The following is a 15,776-nucleotide window of genomic DNA, read 5'->3' as shown; positions in this document are numbered from 1 at the left end:
TCATCTCCTGTATTCATATCATCATTATTCCCAATGTTAGAAAAAATACATTGGAAAGCATCCTTATGATTACCAGGGCCCAAATTTATGGAATAGTCTGCCTCTTCAACTTAATCATAATGTACCTGCAACACAATTCAAGAAAGCTCAGAAAACTTACCTTTTCTGCAGTGAATCGACTTGTGCTATTTTTCACCTGTATTCTTTTTTTAATGCATTTTTGTCACAGTATGTGGTATTTTCCATTGATACATTTATCCAGACTAAAAAAATACTTGGATTTCAATTATTATTATTAGTAGTAGTAGTACATGTGCATACTAGTTACCTCTGTCTGTGTAGGTTTGAATCTCGGATTCAGCCAATGTGGGTATGAGAGAAAGCTTGCAGTAGTTTTTTCTTGGGTTAGTGGTTCTTTCCAGGGTTTTGCATTGTATGTGTCCTTTACATGTTACACTGTTATCATATTTTGTGTACAATGTCATTTTTGATGTTTAACAAGCTCTTAAAAGAACTAATTGGCATCTTGTTTATGTTAAATTTATATTTAGATTAAAAGAGATTTTTATTATTGGAAGATGATTTATGCATCCTTTCAAAACCTCTTCTCTGCTTAACCACTAATGTCATTATTAGAACAATGGTAGCTCACCATTTAGTGTATTACGTGTTTTGAAGGAAAGATGTAAGCCTTCTTCTTTAAGTCAATGCAAACACTGATGGGACTGAACTTTGGCCGCATGTGTCCCAGTTAAATATTAATGTTTTACGCAGATGCTGTAAGAAATATTTAAGAATCTGTCTTCCCTGAATGATGTGGACGTTTATGGCAAATTTGGTCCATTAAATGTGTTACATCACACAAACATGTCATTAATTCTATGAAACATTTAGTTTGTTGAATAAATCTTTAAGCCTCTTTCAGTTAACAAATAACCACAATTGCTTGTTCTACTTGACTGATATTAATGTCATTGTCATTCACTTAGTCAACAAATATTTTCTCAATCTTAAGTCTGTTAGCATGTAGATTGCCTTCATGTTTCAGTCATTCTCCTGTTCTCACCATGAAAGTAAGTCAGCATATATACATTGTTTGAAGCTGCTGAAATAGACAACGTATTTTGCTCAATACAGGACCCGCACTTGTGAGAAGTAGCCAGTTACGGTTTCGTAGTTTCAACTCAGGGGTGGGGTTGGGAAAGGAGTGTGCTGTTCTTTTAGCCATTTCTATATTTGTAACTGTACTGAACTGGAGAGGAAAAAACCAAATGCAATTACTCTCTGTGAATTTAGCATGGGAATTTTTTTAGTCGTGCATGCCAACTACCAAACAAACATAATGCAAAAAATTATTCTGTCTATGAAGTGCTGGTTGGGGTGGGGTGGGGAATAGAAACAATAATGGTAGAATGATATGCGAGAAGGTAAATAAATCAGCTGAGGATCTCACTCCAATTAATTCAGAACCCTTTATGTACCATAATTCCTATGATACAAATGTATGAATTGAATAGCGATGGAATATAATGACAGTTACATAGGTTTCTGTGAGTTATTCGGGTTTGTTTAGCTTTATGGGCCTTACGTGTTGGCAATATTAATGAGTGTGTATAAACCCAGCGGTTGTGATGTGTTACAGCAATCAGCCACCAGGGGCCTTTTTATAGTGGTATCAAGCACTGGGGCATCATGATGCAGACATGTGGCATGATATCCCTCTTGGTCACATTACCCTGACACTGGGCTACCAGACCACCAGGGCAGTCTGAGAAAATAGTAGTCTTGTAATATATATATATATATATATATATATACATATATATATATATATATATATATATATATATATATATATATATATATATATATATATATATATATATATATATATATATATATATATGTACACACACACACACACACACACATACATACACCTCCTGAAATGGAAAATAATTTAACGAAAGGAAAATAAATATTTTGCCTTATCATTTCCCATTATTAATTTTATGTCTTGGCCTGTGCACTTTATATATAGGGACTAATACTGATTTTAATTTTAATGATAAAAATACATTTGATAATTGTGATAAGGTAATTGTGAGAAGACAGTAGATATACAATCTAGGACGGAAACAGAAGTCAAATAAAATAATTTCTTTTGATTCAATTATTTCCCTATTTGAAGAAATGAATTGTGGATGCTTAGAATTATGACAATGTGTGGCCTAACAGTATGGTCTTATGTACATGCAAGTAATAAAAGAAATACTGTATGATGTTAAATGTTTTATTAATTTTGTTTATTTCACACAGAAACGTTAAAGACCACAACATCTGAATACAAAATGAATTTGAAATCATGCAATGAAAAAGACAAAGTCATTTTTTCATTTCTTTCCTTAATACTTATTACAAGGCCTCTTAACATGTGAAACAAGTCTTTATTTAAATGCAAAAACTCAAGCACCAAAAATGCAACTTCTTAGTATTTAAATTTTAATTATAGTTACAACGAAATTAATGGTGTTTACAAATCACAATATAACTTATACACTCGTCAGAAGCTGTCCAGGTGTGTAAATTCCTGAAAAACATTTGGGACACAATGGGGTCAATGGAGGTGGGAGACTGGTAAAAAGATTTTGAAAAGCAGGACATCTTTTATGTACAGCATCTTACCTATCTGAAAACATTATTAAAGCATATACTGAATAAAATGGTAGCAAATTATGAAGAATGCAGTACAACTTGTCATTCATTTAAATCACTGTTGTAGACCTAAAGGACAGACATGGCAGACATTTGTAGGCTGGGGAAAAGCCTTTCAGTGTCCAGGGAAGCCAAATAATTGTGGCTGTGACAAAAACCAATTCTAAATATTTCTAATGGTAAAATTGGAGTACAGCTTCTGCATTTATTGGGTATACATTTTTTAAAGCTTAATTCCTCAAGTATTCATTTGCAAACACTCAGTGTAACTCTCACTACATTACTGTGTAGAGATTTAAAGTCTATAAAGCAATTAAAAGCCAAATACTGTATCCTTACTGAAAAGAAAATTTACACTTACAAGGAATGTACTTCAGTAATTTTCATCTGCAGCCACATATTTTGTTTGCAGAGGTACATTGTACCATTATTTAAAAAGTTCAGGTGAAACACTTAACATGTATACTGTACTCTTACATTATATAACTGTACAATTTGCAATTGCAAATGACTTGCAGTCACAATTAGAAACTTTCAATGACAATGTTTGGACTGAATACAGAAAATATATACATTTCAAAACATGTTAAACTAGGTAAGTAAATTATGAAACAACAGTGTACATGTTTTATACACAATGGATTTTTGTTACCAAAAGAACAATTTTTCTGGGAAATTCATCAGACTAAATTTTCACCACAAAACATTGGTCATTTGGATGTCGTTTTTCTAGAAAATCAATAAATGAAATTTATGGTATCCAAAAGTGGTTTACTGTTGCAAAGGCAACATTCTATCATGCATGTACATATTGTTCACATTGTTACTTGACAGGAGGAACACATCCACTACCCACCGTTTCGTGCCCATAGGCAACTACTTTCTACCCAGATAGCCACCAAAATATTTTATGTGAATACTCTTTGGACAACAATTATTGCCCATGGTTTGATGCCAGTTCATGTTTCATATATTTATGAACATATATACATATTTAGTGCTTTTTCCAATTACTGACACAAGTACAAAATATAAAGCATGCACACATGATAATCTAATTATTTAAATAGTGGAGCTCCCCCACCAAGATTCATTCAATTTTAGCTTATTTACTACATGTTCCATATTTTTAAGCTTTGCGTTTAGGGCTGTTCCATTTGAACATACATAGTACCCAGGGAAGGCAGTTTTAAAAAATATATGTACATTGATTTTACAGATTTCATATTTAAATGATAAGAAAATTCTATGCTGCATCAATGGGTGAGTATCCCACTTTGAAAGTGCCTTCCTGGGTCCCATGTATGATTTAATGGAATAGCAATTAATCTGGCTGCCATCATTTAAGTTTAATCAGCAATCAGAAGTAATCTGTAATATGCTTTTTACATTTCTTTTATGTTTTCAAACCAAGCTGAAATAATAAGCAACATCTTAACCATTACTCAATAACACAATCATGTATAATACAGTTGGAGCAGATGCCTTTGCTAAACAAGAAAGGTAAACAATAATGAAAAGTGGAGCTCTATTAATTGCTCTTGCAACAGAGCAAAATTTTGACATGAGTAAACCAGTACTGCTTTTTAAGAGTAAAATCATGGAAACAGCAGAAAGTGTGGTCAGAAATGTACATCCCTTTCAGTATTACTGTATACTGAGTTAGCAAGACAAATAACATGTTTACTAATAATTGGTGATTCTTGATAATTTGTGCTGTTGGAGACTGATGAATTTTGCTTGTGCTCTGACAGACGAGGCAGAAGTTGCATTCTCTGTGTAAATCTGCAATCTGTAGCAGGTACATGGATTTCAGTGAAGCATAACCTTGTTCTTCTCAATCATGAGAATGACATTCATCACTGGATCTGAAAGATAAACCTACAATATTTAATGACAAATAATGCACTTAGCAGCTAGAAGGAATCATTAATCCATAAGCAACTTTCACTGTATTACTTGCAATAGTTCCAAGACAGATAAATACATTTTCAAAGAATTCGTGAACTTGAAAGTTTTAGCACATGTTTATCCACTAGGGTCCATATTTGGAGGGTCTTTTATACGTAGGGGTAATTTTACAATTAATACTATGGACAACATAAGTATGTCACAAACAGTTTCACCTCCTATAAAGAAAAGGAAAGTTAAATACGATAGTGACACAGATCTCTAATTACCAATGAATAATCTAAAGCAAGATATTACTCTTCGTTACAGCTTGTACTAAGTATAACTACAGTAGAGCTGAGTAGCCAGTATCGTTTCATTATTTACAATATAACTTTTCAAAACTGAAACTGATGAAAATGAAAGTTTCTTGTAATAAATATTACTTATTTATTGTCAATTTCATATAACATCCATATATTAAATGTGATAATACCTGTCAAATTACTATGTGACGTTTTATGTTATTTTTCTTTGCTCATGCTAATAACCTGTGTAATTGGGATGCAGTGGTCACACCACAGCCTTCATTAACATATTTGCATTAATGAGCCACATGTAAACATTTGCACATGAACTATATTACACTAGTGAAGAGTGGCCAGTGGTCTAAAGCGTTCTCCATTACGGATCACTGCCATCTCACCTCTGTCTGCGTGGGTTCGAGTCTCGGATTCAGCCAATGTGGGTATGTGAGAAAGCTTGTCAGTAGCTTCTCGTGGGTCGGTGGTTCTTTCTACGGGTTTTCCCTGGATCTTCCTCCACCATTAATACTGGCCACCATGTATAGCCTATCGTGTGCTGAAAAATGGCGTTAAACCCTACAACAACAACAACAACAAGACTAGTGAAGAGTTCTTTTTGCTTTAAAGGAAAATATTGGGTGAGATAAATAATATACGTTGGGGTTTGTACTCCCCCATGTAACCCCTTGACTGCGATTTACATGTCTTGGTTAAAACCATAGCATAGATTTTATATGTATTTCCCAGAAAGGAGGACTGGACAGGTGAAAATAATGAGAACGAAGTAAGAATTATTTTATTTAGCAAACAGAAAATGAATTTCTTTTTTTTCTGAATTTCTATGAAGGAATGAATCAATTTAAAAGATTTTTTCCATATCATTCTAGAATAGCTTTCCTTTTAAAAATATCATAATATATTTAAAAAGGTTATGGCAATTAACATTGAAGTGGAAGTGTTACTATTAGGAATTGTTATGTTAATATATTTAGGTGTGGATCTCATCAAGAAAAGGAAAAACATTTTTTGCTGTAGCATAATTGCAGCAACTTTTTTCTTCACTTTTGGAAACATTTTGGTGAAATCTCTAACAGTTATAGAGCTTAGTGAACTGCATCAATGTTTGTTGAAAAATCAATTTTATGCTGCCAAATAATAATATAAACATCATGAAATAAATATATCACTCTTTAAATGACTAGCAAACAATTCATACAGTGACAATAGTATTAATATTTGTACATAAGAGCATGGAAGCATTATGGAAGTTTCACTTACATTTAGCTATGCAACTCAATCAACAGTTTGTTATTCATAAATACTTATATCTACCATATTTACCATACATGTTGAGACACCATAAATTAATTCTGAATGTACATTTTTGTGCACTGTATGTTCTGGGACACATTGTTTCTTTTCCAGTCTTAAGTTGTAGGCACGTTTTAAATCATTTGAAAATTACATGTCGGAAAATGCACTCCAACTTAAAGTTTTATTTAATAAATTATAAAACTGTACTTTTGTTTAATCCATTGCAGCATCATCTCAACAACCCAACCCTTCTCCTGCACATATATGATCCATTCCTTCAATGCATGAATATCTTTTTAGTTTTGTCATACAGTGAAAATGTATTGTTGGAGACAACACATCTAATTTAGCGGAAACTGCATGGACTAAAGTCATTTTATTTAAGATCTTCACCAGTCATGCTAATTCTCACACTTTCAGCCACCATTTTATTGACAGTCCATCCAGGAATGAGATCAGACCACACTGGAATTTTATCCATGTTAATGATCATATTGTCTGCAAAATCATCTACTCTTCTGGGCTTCATGAATTCATCAAATGATTTTATTTTCTCCAAATCATCTAGGTGACCCTGGATCATCGATGTCCATGCATGAAGTACTATATTATGTCACTTTAAGAATTGTTTCATTATTTCAATTTATGTCCAAAATTTCTGTGAAAACTGGTCAAATAGAAGCAAAGTAGTTTCCTTATGTGGGCCGACTCTGTGTGTGTGTGTGTGTGTGTGTGTGTGTATGGATGCATATATATATATATATATATATATATATATATATATATATATATATATATATATATATATATATATATATATATATATATATATATCAGAACACTTAAAAGAATCCAAAATCGGCTTGGTTTGAAAAAAATAACCTTTATATTGATATCCTTTAAAAAATAATCGGCTTAAAAGTATCCAAAGTTGGTTTCCAAGGTCAGCTTGCTTTGCAACAAAAAAATCACCTTTGTCTTCAATATTCTGCTGGCAAAATTATGATTTGATTTGAATTTTTTAAAACAAGTTTTCAGTCATATCGCTACAATGTCTGCAATGTGGCAGTTTATAGTGATGTCTAACACTGGGGCATCATGCCGCAGACATGTAGCATGATGTCCCACCCAGTCACATTATTCTGACACCAGGCCGACCAGTCCTAACACTAACCTCTTAATGCTGAGCGCCAAGCGAGGCAGGAACTGGATATAATACAATCTTGGTTATTTTGCACATAACACTGTCTCATGGGTGAATGGCACATGCCTTCAAGCAATTATTCATGTCTCTGCTGCATATTTGGAGTGTGTGGATACATTTTCTTTAATGCTCATGATGGAAAAAAGAGAGGAATAAGTGATAATAATACAATGTTAATTGATAACAATACAATGTTAATTTCGTTCATTTTATTATCAAATAAGTGTTATGTTTATCAATTTTAATGCAACATGGGGGTACAAATTAAACACAAATTTATTTCATTTTTTTAAGTCTTGGAACATATGACCTAGGTGTAAAAAAAGTTTCACCATAAGTTCTAGTACATGAAAAAATTTGTGTCCAATATATACAGTTATTATTAATAGGCAAGTAGCACTAATGTATAGTAATAATGATAGACAATGAAGCCTCTGCACTAACAATAATGTATAAGTTCAAAATAGATCATCCATTTATTAGAACCACCACAATTTTCTCTCTAAAATGCTGCGAAATGTAGTAGATTGTTCATATGTTAGTTTAATTATCTGATTATATAATACAGAGAAAAAAGTATCTCATAAATATATACCTTGAAATGAAGCAACGTTGAACACTGATAAACTGAACTAATTTATTTCAGCAGCTTAAACTATAAAAATTGATGTTAAAAAAGTAAACTAAATCATGCTATTGAGACAAATGATGCCTCCAACTTGCACAATCTAAATTCAGATCAAAACTTCCTTTAACTGCATTCAAATACATGAAATTGGAGTATTATCCATACAACTGAACCGGAATGATTGCAGTGAAAGTGTGTACGTGCTCAAGAAACAAAAATCTTAACATCCAAATCAACATTTCGTCGGGGGGCCCCTGAGTGGCCGAGCGTTTCTAAAGCACTCTCTGTTACAGATCACTGCCATCTCACCTCTGTCTGCGTGGGTTCAAGTCTCAGATTCGGCCAATGTGGGTATGTGAGAAAGTTTGCCAGTAGCTTCTCGAGGGTCGGTGGTTCTTTCCGGGGATTTTCCGGGTTCTTCCTCCACCATTAATACTGGCCGCCATGTATAGCCTATCATGTGCTGAAAAATGGCGTTAAACCCTACAACAACAACGTCAACAACATTTGTCATTCTGATTAACTTACCCAAAAAATCTAATGTAATCTGGTAACGCAGCATTTCCCTTTACCTTTGCTGATGTAATCCTTCTGGAATTGCCCACTGCCTTTATTGGATCACTGTACAAATGAAATAAAAAGAAACATTTTGCATTAGATGTCTGAACACCTTGTATACCGCTGATGGAAACAAAAAGGAATCAAAACATACCCATCTTACATAATTTATTTCGCCAACAGAAAGCAGAGGTCACATTTAATTGCATAAAGGGGTACCAAGTCTATTTGTAACTATCAGAAAATCTAGGTGATTAATATTTACATCTGAGTTAACATTAAGTCAGTACTCAGAATTTAGTCCCTACCTTTCTTAACGTATACCCCCCTCCTGCTGGCTCAAGAGTGTAATCATATTGCTTGTTTATTGACTGGTGTGTGTGTGTGTGACTTGGATTTCTAACGTAGCTTTAACAATTTTTTAGTCATATCGCTACAATGTCTGCAGTGTTGCAGTTTAAAGTGATGTCTAGCACTGGGGCATCATGACACAGACATGTAACATGATGTCCCACCCAGTCACATTATCCTGACACCAGGCATACCAGTCCTAACATTAACCTCCTAATGCTGAGCGCCAAGCGAGGCAGCTGTTAGTACCAGTTTTGTAAATCTTTGGTATGACTCGGCTGGGGATCGAACACACGACCTCCCGCATCCGAGGCGGACGCTCTAACCACTAGGCCACCAATGCGGTTTGTTTACTGACTGGAAGGCATTTTAGTTACTCTTTGTAACAGTGTCGCTTTAGTACAGTTGTCTAAGTTAGAAGCTGTGCACAGTCAGGGATAAAACATCTTTTTGAATCAAAGCTGTGTTGCTACATGAAGTTTTATCACAATACTTTGTGCTTTGATTTCATCTGGGACTTGTTCCAATATTATCTATTTCTAAGCTTTCTGGACATAGGACGAAAGAGTTCTTTGTCTCTGGTAGAATTAACACATGATATATTTTCTTGACTGGCAATTGTAGATTATTTGTTAGATGTTAATATTTTGGGATACATCATACAAAGTTGTTTTTCAGTTTGGCCAGTGCCTGTGAACTCTCTCTCTCTCTCTGTACTTATTACCTACAATGTGAAGTTGCTTTCACTCCGAACTTTAGGGAAAGGTTTGCTCTACTTGTGATACAGAGACTATCAATATACTAGAACAGCAGTAGTTAAAAGCAATAGCGGTTTATAAACATTCAAACTCATCAGCTTACCCATCATGTAAAGCTGAGTATTAAATGATACTAAATCATCACTACGAATATCCCACCCAATAAAGATTAAAATTAATACTGCACATAATAATACAATACGTGTGCAATAACTTATATTTACATGCGAACAATTCAAAGTGAAATATCTAAAACATAATGGAATTAATGTGTTTAATCTAGAAAAAATATTAATTGCTGCTCACAGAAGGTGAAACCATTCAGTGTATTGAAGGAATCACAAAAATATTGCCCATTTTTCATGTTAATGTTAAAAATAATACATAATTCAAAATGCCGATCCATAGCTTAAGGAACGGAAAATGTACCATTTTTTATGACAACTTAAAATGTTTCCACTCTATTACAAAATAAATAATATTTCCCTTTCACACATTAATGTATAGCATATATGTTATGAGATGTGGCAGACAACTTTAGATAGCGTTTTATGTCTCATGCAGAATATGGGATAGTCAGTCACACCCATACTTCTAGTATGGATGCTTATACGAATCATCTATGATATATCAAATGGAAAATATACCTTTGTAGCATCACATTTCTCAGCTTGTCCTTAGCCGCTGACTCATCTACACACCTTTATCAGAGGAATGGTCATGTGAATATCTTTTCGACTATCAGGTGACAAGGCCCATTTGTAAAAGTCCATATAATTACCAAAATCAGCCGAAATATACACTAATCTGCAAACAAAGTTAACAAAAAAAAAGAGAAAAAAGTTACAATGAAGAATTATATTTCAAGCACAAATGAACTATAACGACATTATGGTCAGCTGTTAAAACATTTCATCGATCCAACAACTTTACCCATGAACAGTTACGCTGGCAATAATAATATTCTGATAATGATGTTAAGGGTTGTCCATAAAGCACGTATGCAAACAATTGGTGATTTTTTACCCCCTTTCCCATTAGTCATTGCAAATCATACATTTTGTATCCACCCTTGTGTAAATACATTGCTGAGTCACCACACCCTTTCCAAGAATAGATGGGACAATTGAATTTTAAAAGATGAAGTTATTAGTAGTCATTAAAAATAAGCAGTGGTTTAAATTAATACCATGTAAAACAAACTTTGAAAATGAAAGTAGGAAAGTATTAACATTAACTATAATAGTGATACAAAGGTTGAATTTTACAGAAATCGTAACCAATGCTTTTCTACAGCAAATGTAAATATTTATCTCTAATAATAGTTTTAAACAAGTGACAGCAGCTAATATTTAGTTGACCTTAACTTCAATAGTCAAATATCAGACAGTGACTAAATTTTTTATATCAACTTTGGAAAATTGGAATATTATCAGCCTTATCATCATTTGGAATGACTGGACCTCAAAATTTTATCATCAGCTTCGATATCATCAAAATCATGAACCATAACAGTTCTTTTCTCAGGTGACAATTTTTGTAAGGTGTGTGCAATCATGTGACATTTCATGATGGCTTAGGATGAGTAATTAATTTAAGACACGCTTCTGAATCTCACTTTTATAAAAGTGAAGGACAATAGGTGTCAAAAAGGCAATCAATGTGTCTATCCAAGTACAATACTGTCCCAGTCTGGCAAGGTATGGCTTCACAAATTCGCATGAGGCACCAGGGTCTGGAATGCATAATATGTCGGCATCATGATATAAAATAACTGGTTATGCCAGAAAATGAAGAGGAAAAAATGTCTTCTGCAAAGTGCACCATGTGCAATAAAACTACAACATATCACACTTCATAATTTTAAGCAGATATAGACTCTGACTGACATGGCATATCAGCCACTTTGCATCCAACTCATCTGCTAGTCATGTTTCTGACTTGACTAGTCTTCATAAACATCACAGTTATCAAAGAATATTGACCCTATCGCTGCAGGACATACTTAGCAGTTACCCTGCCACATACACAGGCTAATGCTTTTTGAATTTTTTTCAACACCTCCCACCTCCACTCAATGAATACATAATTTATGCTCGACCTATTAGTGTCACAGAAAAAATAAAGTGACAGAATGAACTAATCATGTCACTATCACAAAATTTACCAGTACATACATTATATAATATACAGGTGACCGCCCCGGTGGCCTAGTGGTTAGAGCGTCCGCCTCGGATGTGGAAGGTCGTGGATTCAAACCACAACTGAGTCATACCAAAGACTTCAAAAAATGGTAATAACAGCTGCCTTGCTTGGTGCTCAGTATCAAGAGGTTATTGTTAGGACTGGTCAGCCTGGTGTCAGGATAATGTGACTGGGTCGAAGATGATGCTGCATGTCCGGGGAATGATAAACCAGTGCTAGAAATCACTATAAGCTGCCACTGCAGACATTATAGTGATATGACTTAAATTGTTTTAAAGCTATGTTAAAAATCTAAATCACATACTATAATATACAGGCAAATGTACATTTATATGGACATGTTATTCGTAAAACTCGAACAGTACTGGTTGTTATTGTTACCAGATATGGATATGCACTGACAAAGTTATCATTCAACTTAATGCATCTGTTGAACAGACTTCTGATGTTAATGATCAGCTGACTGTAAAATATCAATATGATTACCATCAAGGTTGTAAAATGTTTGTTTTAGGAGATTTTTGGATGGATTTTGGTACGCATAGGATATGGGAAGATATGGACCAGTATATAGACACAGCAAAGTCTTTACAACTACTAAGGTAACATACATCTGAGTGATGAACCTGCATAATGTATATTTATCATTTAAGCAGACCAAAAATGTCTTAAAACTTGTGTAGTTATGTCGCAAAATTTATGAGACTCATTCAATTCAGTTTTTGATTTAAACTGATTCAAAATTCGAATTATTTCTTTCCTTTTGTTTCGATTTTGTTATCTACTATACATGAATGCTTTGATATTTCAGGTCATAAAGTCTGCAATCAGCAAATAAGTTAATAAAAACAATGACCCTCAAGATATAATTTAAGTCTGTTGTTGTTTGTATTAAAATGAATTTATTTTCCACTATAAATCAGATGGCTGTGGGAAACAAACGATAAACAGACGTTATGTACAGTCCTAGTTGTGAAAGGGGAGTTACTCTGATATTGCAGTAAGACCAGCAACACAACAATAATCTGTATTAATGTTGGAAATTTAATGTATCATTGTGTTGCACAAAGTGTAATCAACTTGAAAAATGGATGCTACTTCTATGGCACTCATTATGCCACCTGTGCCCTACAGCAACATAAACTTATAAGAAAGAATTAAAGAAATGCATTTGTAAATAACCACCCACGATGACTGGAGTTGCTCTGTGATTGTTGCTGAGAATGAACAATCAATATGAGGGTGAAAGTACATATCAACCTAAGACTGTTTGAACAACAACCGGTGTTCCAATGAAAAGTAATAAATCGTGTACAATGCAGCTTTCAAGTCAATGCCTGTTAAATGCGAAAGCCACCAAAAAACGACATTAACATGCGTCACATTTTGATTCTTATTTGCTACCATAGCTTCGATTTCCTAGTTCTTGACCATCACAGTAATCATATGGTCTAACTCTTGTATAACATTATCAGACAACAAATAGGCAAAACATTTTGTTAAAGTGATAGAAATTTTAAGAAGATATTGATTCTATCTGAGAACACAGGTTAAGGATATTATTTTGAAACAGCAGTATTCATGGGTTTACTTATCAAATAGTGTACGCGTCAGCAATCTTGACATTTTCCCAAAATAAACTGGTGATTTAGAACTAGTAACCTATGGTCATGTGGTATATATAAGTACACAATATGTGGTGCAATAGATGAAATAAATATCGAAAAGTTCAAATATCGAGATACCACAGAACCAGTATCATCGGAAGCTAGGCCACATCATATTGTTTTCTCCACAGGGGCTCGTATCGTTACTTACAACTGACCTGTCATACATGTACTATTATACGATATTTATATTGTCCAAATATCAAAAATGGGGAGGCAAGGGTCAGAGGAAACTCGGACTAATGTACTATATAATAGCTACAATATAGCACATGTATGACAGGACCATTGTAAACAACGATCCGAGCCCCTGTGGGTTTTTCAATGATTTTTTAATAACGGTAATAAACTTAGAAGTGTCTTAATCGGAAAGAAATGTAATTGCCAGTACCCAAATAAAATGTAACTTATTTCTTAGTAACGCTGTCAGTATACATACTACCACGAGTCCTGCCGTGCAGATAAAATAATGCGATCTTATTACTAAACCACGAAAACCGATAACGGTCATAAATGGGTATGAGGCGTACTGTTTCGTTTAATTTCAGTTCTAATTTAAAAACGTGTCTATTGAAAAATATAAACGTACAAAGAATTCATAGATACGGTCATAATAATAATAATAATAATAATAATAATAATAAAACTAAAACTACTAGCGAAATAACCTTGCAATTCAACAAATCCACGAAAATTGATGACGCCACCAATGGCGGTCTAATTTCAAATAGTACCTAAAAAATTGTAATAGTAAACAAAATAAAATGCAATTACCAGCTCTGAAATGAAACGTACAATGAATTATTAGTAACGGTTAAAGTATATACACTACCGGTCTGATAACATAATACTAAATTGCTAGCATTACAAGTCTCCACGTCAATGCTATTTTCTAAAAACCACAATGTCCAATGAAAACCATCGTTTCAACAAAGTCATTTGCATATTTGCATAAATGAATATTTAATGACTGGTAGGATGTCTCCATTATCCCAAGTGTTACTACCGGAAAACCGTAACCCTAACCCTGTCACAAGAACACAGTTTTCTCACAAATGACTCAACTGATTTTCATCAGCGTATATCACTGGATTCATCTCCTCAATATGCATTTTTACACTATAAATTCTCTACTTGATTATTTCGATTCAAGTCTCTCTGCTTTTACCCCAGTACATAGTTGTTTTTTAAAAAAATATCAAAAAAGGTGCAAAATACTCTTTATTTTGTCAATGAAAACCTATCAGTGAGTACTTATCTTCTATGCGCGGCATACTTCACAGCCTTCTGGTTATATCAAGGATTAAATAAAAATGACTTCTCTGTTACAACATTTTCTATATGTCAAACCCTAAGTACATTGTTGAGTTCATCGTGTATACACACTTTCCAGACACTTGCACTCATCTCCTGTATTCATATCATCATTATTCCCAATGTTAGAAAAAATACATTGGAAAGCATCCTTATGATTACCAGGGCCCAAATTTATGGAATAGTCTGCCTCTTCAACTTAATCATAATGTACCTGCAACACAATTCAAGAAAGCTCAGAAAACTTACCTTTTCTGCAGTGAATCGACTTGTGCTATTTTTCACCTGTATTCTTTTTTTAATGCATTTTTGTCACAGTATGTGGTATTTTCCATTGATACATTTATCCAGACTAAAAAAATACTTGGATTTCAATTATTATTATTAGTAGTAGTAGTACATGTGCATACTAGTTACCTCTGTCTGTGTAGGTTTGAATCTCGGATTCAGCCAATGTGGGTATGAGAGAAAGCTTGCAGTAGTTTTTTCTTGGGTTAGTGGTTCTTTCCAGGGTTTTGCATTGTATGTGTCCTTTACATGTTACACTGTTATCATATTTTGTGTACAATGTCATTTTTGGTGTTTAACAAGCTCTTAAAAGAACTAATTGGCATCTTGTTTATGTTAAATTTATATTTAGATTAAAAGAGATTTTTATTATTGGAAGATGATTTATGCATCCTTTCAAAACCTCTTCTCTGCTTAACCACTAATGTCATTATTAGAACAATGGTAGCTCACCATTTAGTGTATTACGTGTTTTGAAGGAAAGATGTAAGCCTTCTTCTTTAAGTCAATGCAAACACTGATGGGACTGAACTTTGGCCGCATGTGTCCCAGTTAAATATTAATGTTTTACGCAGATGC

At 33.7% G+C, this 15,776-nt stretch overlaps 1 long non-coding RNA gene across 2 annotated transcripts; it reads right to left on the bottom strand.

Annotated features, from left to right (window-relative positions):
• Positions 1-2,279: 2,279 nt before the first annotated feature.
• Positions 2,280-14,495, bottom strand: LOC149782302 (uncharacterized). 2 transcript variants are annotated; one of them, XR_016414311.1, is made up of 4 exons: positions 14,428-14,495; positions 10,371-10,530; positions 8,585-8,677; positions 2,280-4,583 (listed from the first exon to the last, which is right to left on the bottom strand). It is a non-coding gene; the product is annotated as an uncharacterized LOC149782302 (long non-coding RNA). The 2 variants fall into 2 exon arrangements; XR_016414310.1 differs by lacking the exon at positions 14,428-14,495 and having other exon boundaries at positions 10,371-11,659.
• Positions 14,496-15,776: the final 1,281 nt, after the last annotated feature.

The sequence above is a fragment of the Sinohyriopsis cumingii genome, chromosome 15 (genome assembly GCF_028554795.1).
Source record: "Sinohyriopsis cumingii isolate HCF-2022 chromosome 15, ASM2855479v2, whole genome shotgun sequence".
NCBI lineage: Eukaryota > Metazoa > Mollusca > Bivalvia > Unionida > Unionidae > Sinohyriopsis > Sinohyriopsis cumingii.
The sequence above is the reverse complement of the archived record's forward strand: the minus strand, read 5'-3'. Positions and strand labels throughout refer to the sequence as shown.